Raw genomic sequence first — 12,188 nt, forward strand, 5'->3', positions numbered from 1 at the left:
TTCGTAATGAAACAAACGTATGTGTAGATGAATTTATTCCGCCACTGTGTGACTGTTGTCTTTTTGTTGTCACGGCATTATTGTAAATCACTGTGGTGTATGAACTAATGGGTTATAGAGCAAACAATGCAATTATCACAACATAGGTTGTAATGTGGCTTTTTTCCTGGCTTGGCTTGGCTTCCTTAGTGATTTTACCCATGTCCTGCTACTGCTAAAACGCAAATCATTCTGTCTTTACTTTCTTTCTGTACATCCTGCAAAGTCATCATGCCAAAGTCTAGCCATGAGTCACTATCGTAGAGTTTTGCTTTAAGATTGAATCTGAGTGCCTATCGCTACTTATCATAGAAGAAGGCTGTTCCTTCTCGTGCTAGAACAAAAGAAGTACCTGCTGCATACCGACCTGGTACCGACAAACCTGTTGTTTCTACTTGTAGAACCGCAATGTTCGGCAGTGGCCGACAACTTGGCTTTGAGCCGATCAGAGAGCACGAACCTCCACGTGGCGGGGCTCAAGCGGCAGAGTTGATATCCGCGCTTATAAACCCAGGGTCGTTACACTACTCCCTCCTTTCAGAGAGCGCGTCCTCGCGCTAGCTTGCGACTCAACGTCTTACAGGAACGCGCTCACCCGCCAAGCATACGCACTGTCGTGGGTGCAAGGTCCGATCACTTCTGACACCAATGTAATGAAACATGCAGGGAGCAGGTCTCGAACCCTCGACCTTCTAGCCCGAAGTCCAGCGCGCTATCGACTGTGCCACAAAAGCATGCTCGAGCGGTAGTCGATATCCGCGCTTATAAACCCAGGGTCGTTACAATATATACTTTTCTTTACATCTTTTACATATAGCTAAGGAGTTTTGTGTTTGAAGAGGGATTTTTTTGGTAGGTTGGACAATGTGCACTAGCTAATAAGTTAGCTTGCTAGCTAACATTATCTTGCTAACTGAGCCAGGCAGTCACACACACTTCATATGAAACGAATGAGGCGGTAAGTGCAGCACAATGTACACAACACATGCATTACCAAGCTAGCTATCTGTCCACTGTAGCTAGTAACATTCTAATTCATTCACAATGGATTTGTTTACATGAAGCAGCTGCCTGTAGCTGGCTGCCGAGAGTCAATGCAGTGTCTTTACTTTACCTAGCTAGCACAACAGCTAGCTAGCGAACCATGCTAACCATTTAGCTAACGTTAGCCAGATGGTTTAAAATGTATCTATGGGCTGTATTCGATTATGGAGTGTGAATTAAATTGTTTCTTTGTCATCTTGCTAGCTAGTTATATAGCAGTGGCCATCTGGCTAGTATCAAGGGCTTTCTACAGGAATAGCAACATTAGCACAGCTAGCTAGCAAACATTGACTAAACCATAAAGCAACACACACGGACATGCATTGCCAAACAACGCTACTGCCACCTTCTGGTTTGGAGTCAGTGTTGCTAACTCCTCAGTATGGAAAGTAGCGATTGGCTGTCCTAAAAGTCACTAGAAGTTGCTAAATGATGTCATTACCTAATTTGCATAATTGGCCATGTGCATGTAATTGTGATGGACGCTGTAGGAAAGAGGAATAACGCCATGGGAGAGACAAAAAGTGAGTAAAAAACACCCTAATTATGTTTAGAACTACAAATTAACTTTCTTCTGTCGATTCTTTTTTTTTTTATGTCACAATTCCAACCTCCTTTATCCGGGCTTGGGACCGGCAAAAGTGACCCAAAAAAGACACCCTGGCGGAATTACTTAGTTTTTTTATTTTTAAATATGTCTTAATTATTATATTTTAATTTTTTTAATTTAGTTTCGTTTTCTTAATTTGGTTTGGTTTTTAACCGTATGGTCCACTCAGGAGCCTACAACAATTCACAGTAAAACAAGAACATTTTTAACCATAACATTTAAAAAAATGTTTTGGATACAATCTAAATGGGCCAAAAAGAGACAATAGAAATGTAACGCTTGATGTAGTGGGTGTGGAGTCAGGCGCAGGAAACAAGAGCATTTGCTATCGTGCTTTAATAAATGCACCATCAAAGAGAGTATACACCCAAAAATAACAACAGGGTGTAATCAAAATACAATGACCCAAAACACGTTCCACTTACACAAAACACAGTGCAAGAAAGAAATAAGCCCGCACACAGAACAGGTGGGGAAACGGGCTTAAATACCCAACTAATCACTAATGGAACACAGGTGATACCAATAAAGACAAAACCAACAGAAAAGGAAAAAGGGATCGGTGGAAACTAGTAGGCAAGGTGACGACGACCGCCGAGCGCCACCCGAACAGGGAGAGGAGTCGTGACAAGAAAAAACTGTCAATGGCAATGTGAGAAAATTATGGTAACTAGTCTGGCCCTAATTCAGGTAAAACATTTTTTTAAAATGTTTATGTAAGCCAGGGCGGGATCAGCCAGCGGTGGCTTCCCGCATGCGCGATTCATTTGCATTCTGGACGCGGAGGGGTGAACATCTCCTGCTCTGACTGCAGCTGGGAGGGACTGTTGCACGAGGACTGGGCCGCCTGTGAGTGCTTTGGGACGGGGGTGGGGCCCACGGCAGCACCTGCTGCTCATTGAGAAGAGTAAGAATGATACGTGCTTTCACGTCAGAGTCTCCAAAAGTCTCCAATAACACCAGAAAAAGTCGCTAGACTTGTCACTAGTCGCTATTTTGAAAATGTGTTGCTAGAGGGGTCTGAATATTCGCTAAATATAGCGTCAAAGTCGCTAAATTGGCAACACTGTTTGGAGTATTTTAACAAGGCTGAGTGGCTGACGACTTCAAAGTCTTTGTTGTTTGAACACGAGATTGACTGCCGACACTCAGTTCAGAGGTGTTAAGTACTGTTGGCAGGGAAACATTTGACAATCCTACCGGTGTGTCTAAGCTCTTAGAGTTGCTAAGGTTTCTGTGTTCTAATAAGGGGTGCAGTGGGTTTGTGTCTTTTCTGCGTGTGTGTGACTTTGTAATGTCTCAGAGAAGTTTTGTTCCCAAGGTGGTGCGAGTTATTCCCAACAGATAGATTCCTTTATGTTTTCCCTTTTCTATTGAAATGTGACAGTTCTCAGATGTAGGATCTTAATTTGATCACCCTGTTGGAGGAGAACTTTCCTGTAATGCATGTATTTGTATTTGAGGTTTAAAAATTCTTCTGAAGTTTGTAATTTTCACTTTAGAATGTCAGACTTGAGTTTTACATTGAAACATGTATCAAATCCTACACAAATGTCCTTTAATTATAATCCAAATAATTATTCAAATTTCCTGTTGCTGCAGGATTATTTTCCTGCTATATCAAACTGGCTCAAATTAAGATCCTATATCTATACACATATGGCTTTGATAATACTGGTATCAGGAATTGTTCCCACCCTGTATTGCAGCCGACCTGTTTCTAATGTCAGCCAGCTAAATCTGCAATAATAAAACCGCAGAGGCAGAAGAATGTCAAAAGCAAAGTCGAATGTGAGCATGTGCCTCCTTTGTGGACATAGCTTTCTTCCCATAAAGAAACTGCTGTCAGTTGGATTTTGCAAGTGTCTGTTTAGTAGATTTCCCAGCAGTCAATTCTTCAGACGAGTGAGGTCCTTTCTTTGTCTGCGTCCCAAATGGTACCTTATTCCCTATATAGTGCCACTACCTCTGATTCAGACAGGTTGGGTTAAATGCGGAAAATACATTTTGGTTGAATGCATTCATTTGAGCAACTCACTAGGTATCCCCTTTCCCTACCTTTGACCAGAGCCCTATGTGCCCAGGTTAAAAGTAGTAAACTATATAGGGACTAGGGTGACATTTGAACTGCAGGCTGTCTTTGTTCTCTGTTTGATACCAGGACCAGGTTGTGTAGCACCTCGCTTGGAGGACACACCTTCAACAGGCACCTCACTATGGGAGACCGACCTTCAACAGGACCTCGCTATGGGAGACCGACCTTCAACAGGCACCTCGCTATGGGAGACCGACCTTCAACAGGCACCTCTCTATGGGAGACCGACCTTCAACAGGCACCTCACTATGGGAGACCGACCTTCAACAGGCACCTCGCTATGGGAGACCGACCTTCAACAGGCACCTCGCTATGGGGAACCCGCCTTCAACAGGCACCTCACTGAGTCCACACAAAGCAACCTGTGCTGACACCGTCCCCCTCACAGAAATTAGAAGACTTCCTCTTTCACCTGTGTGCAAGAGGGGATGCTGGTTGATGAATAGAGTTCATTCAATCAATGTACTTCCACAGGGTAACACTTTTTTTGACAGGGTCACAACCATCTCATAATATGTCATAACAGCTGACATATTTGTCATAACCTGTCATAATATGGTCATAACACTGTCATGACATATATTTAGACCTTTTGTGACATACAGTATATTGCATTATGTTATGACTGGTTATGACCTACATAAGAGTGTCAAAACCCACAAAACCTACCACACAAGGCAAACAATTCCATTGCACCATAGCCTACGATTATGTTATACAGTGCCTTTGGAAAGTATTCTGACCCCTTGACTTTTTCCACTTTTTGTTACGTTATAGCCTTATTATAAAATTGATTAAATCGTTTTTTCCCTCATCAATCTACACACAATACCCAATAATGACAAAGCAAAAACAGGTTTTTAGAAAAACTGAAATGTCTCACTTACATAAGTATTCAGACCCTTTACTCAGTACTTCGTTGAAGAACCTTTGGCAGCTATTACAGCCTTTAGCACTGAGCTAAAGGCTAGAGCTGCCGCTTTCAAGGAGCGGGACACTAATCTGGGCGCTTATAAGAAATCCCGCTACGCCCTCAAACGAACCATCAAACAGGCAACGTATCAATACAGTACTAAGATTGAATCCGACTACAATGGCTCTTGACGCCCATCAGATGTGGCAGGGCTTGAAAACAATTACGGACTACAAAGGGAAACCCAGCAGCGAGCTGCACATTTACTCTGTACCGGTACCCCCTGTATATAAAGCCTCGCTACTGTTATTTTACTGCTGCTCTTAAATCATATTTATATTTTCAATTTTTACTTAACACTTTTTTTTCTTAAAACTGCATTGTTGGTTAAGGGCTTGTAAGTAAGCATTTCACTGTAAGGGCTACACCTGTTGTATTTTGCACATGTGACAAATAATATTTGATTTGATTTGATGCAAGCCTACCAGATGAGCTAAATGCCTTTTATGCTCACTTCGAGGCAAGCAACACTGAAGCATGCATGAGAGCACCAGCTGTTACGGACGACTGTGGACTGTGGAGCTGTTACGGACGACTCTCTGTAGCTGAGCAAGAACATTAAACAGGTCAACATTCACAAAGCTGCGGGGCCAGACGGATTACCAGGACGTGTACTCAAAGCATGCGCGGACCAACTGGCACTTTTCAACCTCTCCCTGACCGAGTCTGTAATACATACATGTTTCAAGCAGACCACAATAGTCCCTGTGCCCAAGAAAGTAAAGGTAACCTGCCTAAGTGATTACCGCCCCGTAGCAATCCCGTTGGTAGCCATGAAGTGCTTTGAAAGGGTGGTCATGGCTCAAATCAACACTATCATGCCGGAAACCCTAGACACACTCCAACTCGCATACCGCCCCAACAGATCCACAGATGATGCAATCTCAATGGCACTCCACACTGCCCTTTCCCACCTGGACAAAAGGAACACCTATGTGAGAATGCTGTTCATTGACTACAGCTCAGCGTTCAACACCATAGTACCCACAATGCTCATCACTAAGCTAAGGACCCTGGGACTAAACATCTCCCTTTGCAACTGGATCCTGGACTTCCTGATGTGCCCCCTCCAGGTGGTAATGGTAGGCGACAACACATCTGCCACACAGACCCTCAACACTGGAGCCCCTCAGGGGTACGTGCTCAGTCCCCTCTTGTACTCCCTGTTCACCCACGACTGCGTGGCTAAGCACGACTCCAACACCATCATTAAGTTTACTGATGACACAACAGTGGTAGGCCTGATCACCGACAATGATGAGACAGCCTATAGGGAGGAGGTCAGAAACCTGGCAATCTGGTGCCAGGACAACAACCTCACTCTCAAGGTGAGCAAGACAAAGGAGCTGATCTTGGACTATATGAAAAAGAGGGTCGAACAGGCCCCCATTAACATCGAAGTGAAGTGGAGCAGGTCAAGAGTTTGAAGTTCCTTGGTGTCCACATCACCAATGAACTATCATGGTCCAAACACACCAAGGCAGTTGTGAAGAAAGCATGACAACACCTTTTCCCCCTCAGGAGATTTGGCATTGGTCCCCAGATCCTCAAAAAGTTATACAGTTGCACCATCAAGAGCATCCTGACCGGTTGCATCACCGTCTGGTATGGCAACTGCTCGGCTTCTGAACGTAAGGTGCTACACTGGGGCCAAGTTTCCTGACAACCGGGACCTATATACTAGGGGGTTTCAGAGGAAGGCCCAAAATATTGTCCCAAAGCCACTCCTGCGTAGTCCTGGCTGTGTGCTTAGGGTTATTGTCCTGTTGGAAAGTGAACCTTCACCCCAGTCTGAGGTCCTGAGTGCACGGGAGCAGGTTTTCATTAAGGATCTCTCTGTACTTTGCTCCGTTCATCAAAATGCATGAAATGAAATGTATGCATTCCCTACTGTAAGTCGCTCTGGATAAGAGCGTTTGCTAAATGACTAAAATGTAAATGTAAATCTTTCCCTCGATCCTGACTTGTCTCCCCTTACCTGTGGCTGAAAAACATCCCAACAGCATGATGCTGCCACCACCATGCTTCATCGTAGGGATGGTGCCAGGTTTCTTCTAGACGTGACGCTTTGCATTCAGTCCAATTAGTTAAATATTGGTTTCATCAGAGCAGAGAATCTGGTTTCTCATGGTCTGAAAGTCCTTTTGTCCAACTCCAAGCAGGATGTCATGCCTTTTACTGAGGAGTGTCTTCCTTCTGGCCATTCTACCATAAAGGCCGGATTGGTGGAGTGCTGCAGAGATGGTTGTCCTTCTGGAAGGTTCTCCCATCTCCACAGAGGAACTCTGGAGCTCTGTCAAAGTGACCATTGGGTTCTTGATCACATCCCTGACCAAGGCCCTTGTCCCCCGAGAGTCTTGGTGGTTCGAAACGTCTTCCATTTAAGAATGATGGCGGCCACTGCTTTCTTGGGGGTCTTCAATGCTGCATAAATGTTTTTGTACCCTTTCCCAGATCTGTGCATAACAGAAGATCACTGTGACTCAGCCGACACATAAAAATGTACTGCGGTCATGACTCATGACTGCCTGTGTGGCGGCAACAGCCCTACCCTGGACAACACCCTATCATTCTCTTTAAACATCAAAGCAGTGACTTGCTCCAGCAGGTTCACGCTCTACACCATCCATAGAGTACAACCTTTCCTCACACAGGAAGCGGCGCGGTACCCAATCTAGGCACTTGTCATCTCCCATCTAAACTACTGCAACTCTCTGTTGGCTAATCTCCTCATTTGTGCCATCAAACCCCTGCAATTTATCCATAATGCCCCGTCCGCCTGATGTTCAACCTTCCTAAATTTTCCCATGTCACCCTGCTCCTCTGCACACTCCACTGGCTTCCAGTCGAAGCTTGCATTATCTTCAAGACCCTGGTGTTGCGTAAGGAGCAGCAAGGGAACTGCCCCTCCTTACATTCGGGCTATGCTCAAACCCTACATCCCAACCAGAACACTCCGGTCCGCCACCTCTGGTCTCTTGGTCCTCCCACGCCTACGGGAGGCCAGCTTCCACTCAGCCCAGTCAAAGCGCTTCTCTGTCCTGGCACCCCAATGGTAGAACATGCTTCCCCCTAAAGTCAGGACAGCAGAGTCCCTGACCATGTTCCGAAAACGTCTGAAACCCTACCTCTTTGAAAAGGATCTTAAATAACTCTCACAACACCCCTGATATTATTTTTATGTTTTTGTCCCTGCCAAGAAGTTTCCTTTCATTTGAAAGTTTGTTTCTGCAGCCTCCCTCAAGGTCTTCACCTCCACTCCTGGATGCAGTAGATGCATTACTTTCTCTGAAAAATATAAGTAAAGACAAAAATCAGAATAGAGTACGCTACAATGCAGTGACACCACTAAAGAAAGCTGAAAACTAAAATGTTATACCAAATATATTATGGCAATAGAAAACACTTTCACACATTATCAAATACATTACAATCCAGTTTTCTCAATGTTTTCATGGCATAGCTAAAGCTAGCTCTCAACTATTCATGTAGCTAGCTAGCTAACAGTTAGCTACCATCTAGTTAGTGTTTTTTTAGCTAACGTTAGCTACCCTATTGCTAAATATGGTGTGCAAAACAATTAAATACACCCATGCTATCACGGCCGCCGTAGTGAGTAGACCAAAATGGAGCGGGTATGTGAATGCGCATAATAACTTTTATTGAACACTTAGCGAAAAAACAAGAAAACGGAAACGAACGACAGCTAAACAGTTTTGCAGGCTAAAATACAGCAGTGCAAAAACAACTTCCCACAAAAGACAGGTGGAAAAAGGGCTACCTAAGTATGGCTCCCAATCAGCAACAACGATGTACAGCTGTTCCTGATTGAGAGCCATACCAGGCCAACACAAAGAAATACACAACATAGAAAGAACATAGAAATACAAAACATAGAACAATACCCAAAAACCCCCGACAACACAAAACAAACACACCCCTACCAAACTACAATAACAAATAACCGCTTATACTGGTCAGGACGTGACACATGCATTGTTGACGCAACAACAGTACATCTGATTCACTCTATATCTACACAGTGCAAATTATACAAACAAATTATAAAAGAGGCCTGTGTATTAAATTAAACAAAAAACATGGTCAGCTAACAACAACTAGCAAGCTATGGTAGGCTAGCTAGCTAATGTTAGTGGAAACATGCCACTGTTAGATACACATTTCATAAAAAGTTACCTTCTAAAATATATACCATTAGCGTGGTTTATATGGCAGAGAGGGCTGCCCGTGTTTCTAGCGCTTAAGAAACTTTGCAGCATTTATTTTTGTATGCATTATTTCTTACATTATTAGCCCAGAATATCACAGTATATTACTCGCTAATGTTCAGTTTCTGGATAATAAAGTTGACGAGCTCAGGGCGAGGATTTCTTTCCAGAGAGACATCAGGGATTTAACATACGCTGTTTCACGGAAACATGGCTCTCTTGGGATATACTGTCTGAGTCCGTGCAACCAGTTGGATTCTCAGTTCATCGCGCAGACAGGAATAAATATCCCTCCGGGAAGAAGGGCGGGTGTGTATGTTTCATTATTAACGACTCATGGTGTGATTGTGATAACGTACAGGAACTCAAGTCCTTTTGTTCACCCGACCTAGAATACCTCACAATCAAATACCGACCGTATTATCTCCTAAGAGAATTCTCTTTGGTTATAGTCACATCCATGTATATCCCCCCTCAAGCCGATACCACGACGGCCCTCAAAGAACTTCACTGGACTTTATGCAAACTGGAAACCACATATCCCGAGGCCGCATTTATTGTAGCTGGGAATTTTAACAAAGTAATTCAGAGAAAAGGGCTGCAGAAGTTCTATCAACACATTGACTGTAGTACTCACGCAACTAAAATACTTGACCACTGCTACTTCGGACAAGCTAAACACCTTCTTTACCCGCTTTGAGGATGACACAGTGCCACCAACGCAGCCCGCTACCAAGGATTGTGGGCTCTTCTTCTCTGTGGCCGACATGAGTAAGACATTTAAGCGTGTTAACCCTCGCAAGGCTGCCCAGACGGCATCCCTAGCTGCGTCCTCAGAGCACGTGCAGACCAGCTGGCTGGTATGTGTATGGACATTCAATCTCTCCCTATCCCAGTCTGCAGTCCTCACATGTTTCACGATGGCCACCATTGTTCCTGTACCCAAGAAAGTATAGGTAACTGAACTAAATGACTATCGCCCCATAGCACTCACTTCTGTAATAATGAAGTGCTTTGAGAGACTAGTCAAGGATCATATCACCTCTACCTTACCTGTCACCTGAGACCCATTGCAATTTTCATACCCCCTAATAGATCCACAGCCATCGCACTGCACACTGCCTTATCCCATCTAGACAAGAGGAATACCTATGTAAGAATGCTGTTCATTGACTATAGCTCAGCATTTAACACCATAGTACCCTCCAAGCTCATCATTAAGCTCAAGGCCCTGGATCTGAACCCTGCCCTGTACAACTGGGTCCTGGACATCCCGAAGGACCGCCCCTAGATGGTGAAGGTAGGAAACAACACCTCCACTTCGCTGGTCCTCAACACTGGGGCCCCACAAGGGTGCATGCTCAGCCCACTCCTGTACTCCTTGTTCACCCATGACCTCGTGGCCACGAACGCCTCCAACTCAATCATCAAGTTTGCAGACAACACAACAGTAGTAGGCTTGATTACCAACAATGACGAGACAGCTCTGGTAGTGTCTCGTCATTTTGAGGGCTCTGGGAGTGTAGTGCCTGGAAAATAACCTCTCAATCAACATCAACAAAACAAAGGAGATCGTGGACTTCAGGAAACAGCAGAGGGAGCATCCCCCATACAACATCTACGGGACAGCAGTGGAGAAGGTGGAAAGCCTCAAGTTCCTCAGCATGCACATCACTGACAAACTGACATGGTCAACCCACACAGACAGTGTGGTGAAGAAGGTGCAACAGCACCTCTTCAACCTCAGGAGGCTGAAGAAATTTGGCTTGGCACCTAAAACCCTCACAATCTTTTACAGATGCACAATTAAAAGCATCCTGTCGGGCTGTATCACTGCCTGGTACGGCAACTGCACCAGCCGCAACCGCAAGGCTCTCCAGAGGGTGGTGCGGTCTGCCTAATGCATCACCGGGGGAAAACTACCTGCCCTCCAGGACACCTACAGCACCCGATGTCACAGGTAGTTCAAAAGATCATCAAGGACAACAACCACCTGAGCCACTGCCTGTTCACCCCGCTATCATCCAGAAGGCGAGATCAGTATAGGTGCATCAAAGCTGGGACCGAGAGAATGAAAAGCAGCTTCTATCTCAAGGCCATCAAACTGATAAATAGCCATCACTAGCACATTAGAGGCTGCTGCCTATATACATATACTTGAAATCCCTGGCCACTTTAATAAATGGAACACTAGTCACTTTAATAGCGTTTACATATTTTCAATTACTCATCTCATATGTCTATACTGCATTCTTTTTTACTGTATCTTAGTCTATGCCGCTCTGACATTGCTCATCCATATATTTATATATTCTTAACCTGTTAGGGCTAGGGGGCAGTATTGACACGGCTGGATAAAAAAACGTACACGATTTAATCTGGTTACTACTCCTGCCCAGTAACTAGAATATGCATATAATTATTGGCTTTGGATAGAAAACGTTTCAGAAAAGTTTCTGAAACTGTTTGAATGGTGTCTGTGAGTATAACAGAACTCATATGGCAGGCAAAAACCTGAGAAGATTTCATGCAGGAAGTGGCCTGTCTGACAAGGTGTCGTTCTTCTTGTCTCTGTTTATTGAAGAGTGAGGATCTTAGCTGTAACGTGACACTTCCTACGGCTGCCATAGGCTCTCAGAAGGCGGCAAAAAGCTGAATCGTGGCTTTGCAGGCTCTGGCTGAAACAAAGTAGCGCGTTTGGGTAGTGGCTGGTTACAGTACTGTGAGACTCAGGCTCGTGCCCGCGTCGACCGAAAGCTTTGTTTTCTTTCCTCTGTTTACCTAAAAGGAGATTCCCGGTCGGAATATTATCGCTTTTTTACGAGAAAAATGGCATAAAAATGGATTTTAAACAGCGGTTGACATGCTTCGAAGTACGGTAATGGAATATTTAGATTTTTTTTGTCACGAATTGCGCCATGCTTGCGACCCTGATTTACCATTTCGGATAGTGTCTGGAACGCACAAACAAAACGCCGCTATTTGGATATAACGATGGATTATTTTGGACCAAACCAACATTTGTTATTGAAGTAGCAGTCCTGGGAGTGCATTCTGACGAAGACAACAAAGGTAATCAAACTTTTGTAATAGTAAATCTGATTTTGGTGAAGGCTAAACTTGCCGGGTGTCTAAATAGCTAGCCCGTGATGGCTGGGCTATGTACTTAGAATATTGCAAAATGTGCTTTCACCAAAA

Source organism: Salmo salar, chromosome 21, assembly GCF_965601325.2.
Source record: "Salmo salar chromosome 21, fSalSal1, whole genome shotgun sequence".
In the NCBI taxonomy this organism is placed as follows: Eukaryota; Metazoa; Chordata; class Actinopteri; order Salmoniformes; family Salmonidae; genus Salmo; species Salmo salar.